Here is a 2,312-nt window from a genome sequence, read left to right on the forward strand (position 1 = left end):
CAGCATCTAGTGAGATGATCATATGGTTTTTGTTCTTGAGTTTGTTTATGTAGTGAATTACGTTGATGCATTTCCGTATATCGAACCATCCCTGCATCCCTGGGATGAAGCCTACTTGATCATGGTGGATGATCATTTTGATGTGTTCTTTGATTCGGTTTGCAAGAATTTTATTGAGTATTTTTGCTTAGGAATGCTTCCCTGGGTTTTTATCATGGTGCCTCTGCAACATCTTATTGCAGAAGCCATAGATACATATTTCTGATTACTTGATTAACTGAGAGCATCTCAATTGGGCTATTTCTGGCCAGTTCTCTCAAAAATGAATATCATCCATGTGGGCTCCCAAAGAGATAAATTGTCATCACTGTGTAACTTGCCTCAAACTAGATCAAGTCTGCTGCTTGCTCTGTTGCTTCTTTCTTTGTATCACCCTGTGGTGAGTCCTAGATACAATGCTGCACCTGGCTTGAGAAACACCAGCATGTGTATGTTGGAAGCCACAGATGTGCTTTAAGGCTGTAGTAATACTTGCCTAAGTCAAATTCACACTGGCCTGCAGCTGTATTCCTGCTAATGATGCAGAAAAGTGAGCAGGTAACTAGAAGGCCAGAAGTATCACTAAATAATGTCCTAGAGATTCCAATATGTGTTTACTGTTATGCTGAAGCAGTTTAACAAGGTAAAGCCTACTGGGCAGTTTATAGGCATTTTGAGAGAGATGTAACATGAAACAATGCACGTAGTTTGAAAGTTTAAAAAGTATAATGAAATTAAATTCAAGGAAGAAAAGATAGAAATATTTATGCAATAAAAACTGAAAGTTTACTTCCTAAGTTATATCTAACTGAAAAGTTGGCTTTAATAGAAATTCTGTATTTGTAATATTTAAGGACTCTATGAACTGCTTTCCCAAGAGTTCCAGGGAGATTTTCACAAAATAGTACTAACCCAGCTAGCTCATCTTTCAAGCCAGTAGTAATCAAGGCCACCAGAATTGCCGTCTCAAAGAACTTCTAACCTATGAACAATCATACTACCGATTTTTAAATGATTCTGCTGAGCCATACAATAGAATTGTTTGTGTATTAGTTCTCAGACTATGGCACCATATTAACTCAGTAATTAAAGCAGGGAAAGTATGTGAAAATTTTATATCTTGGCTGAAGTAGGAAAACAATGTAATGGACAAGATCCTTAAAGGAAGAACACTTAATGATGCATGTCTATGTACTTTTGAAACCAGTGCTTCAGTGCCCTAACTTTCCCCTACACTGGGTCGGGGGGGTGGTGGTGAGTGAGTTGGGGAACATCCTCATAACCGAATGGGGACTGAGGGAAGATAGAGTGTTTAATTGGGAAGAGGGATAATATTTGAAATGCAAATAAAAAATAACCAATAAAAAAATATCAGTGCTTTAGTCTTCCAGAGAACTAGGGAAACACAATTCTAAACAGTCCTTCAGCAAGCAGATAGGGTGGCTTCTCGGTTTGTGGGCTTGAAGTCACCATCCTGTTTCTCATTTTTCCTGCTTCCTGCCATTTCTGTTTAATGTATCCAACTTGTATGTTCATCTCTTCCCTGACATCTGTACAATACTCAAGAAAGCATTGGCTGTGGAGTTACTTTAGATAAAGCAGGCTTGAGAAAAAAGAATTGACCAGCTCCCCCATGGTGACACACTTAGTATCAACCTTTGCTCTGAGAAACATGTCATGGTGTCATTTAGATGAGAAGAAATTGTTAGTGATCTTAACTTTTTCAGTACAGGTGTTCACATAACAAAATAGTTAACATTGTCTAATGATTTTCCCCAAAATATCCAAAAAATTTTTAAATAATTAATTAAATTAAGGACAGAGTCTTCTATACTCTAGCCTGGTTTTGAACTAGTTATATAGTCTTGACCTTCTGATATTTGTGCTTCTATTTGTTGAGTGCTTAGACTCCACACATGCCTCACCATGCTTAGATTATGCTGTATCAAGTAGGAGTTGTTCAATTGACCGAGTTTGTGGTAATCTGCAGCCCAGCACTCAAATAAAAATTAGAGGGATTTATGGTACAGTGTGTAATAGAAACCAGTGAGCATCAAGGGGCTGACAGTTAATCTGTAGGGTCAAGAAGCTTCTGCTCCAAAAAAATGAAAGCAGGGAGCTTAAACTATGTCTACATGAGAGTATATGTTCATTATGCATTTCCTGGCTTCAGCTAAGAAGAGATTTGGTTTCTCAAAAAACTTGGTGATAGTCTCTTTCCAAATTCCCTACTTGACTAAACTCTGGCATGCTGTGTGTGTGTGTGTGTGTGT

General features: G+C 37.9%; 1 protein-coding gene across 7 annotated transcripts in view; it reads right to left on the minus strand.

Annotated features, from left to right (window-relative positions):
- Kcnh7 (potassium voltage-gated channel subfamily H member 7) overlaps nucleotides 1-2,312 on the minus strand; it is a 467,665-nt gene that overhangs the window by 289,778 nt on the left and 175,575 nt on the right. The gene's annotated exons all lie outside the window — the stretch shown is intronic.

The sequence above is a fragment of the Mastomys coucha genome, unplaced genomic scaffold (genome assembly GCF_008632895.1).
Source record: "Mastomys coucha isolate ucsf_1 unplaced genomic scaffold, UCSF_Mcou_1 pScaffold15, whole genome shotgun sequence".
Classification (NCBI taxonomy): Eukaryota; Metazoa; Chordata; class Mammalia; order Rodentia; family Muridae; genus Mastomys; species Mastomys coucha.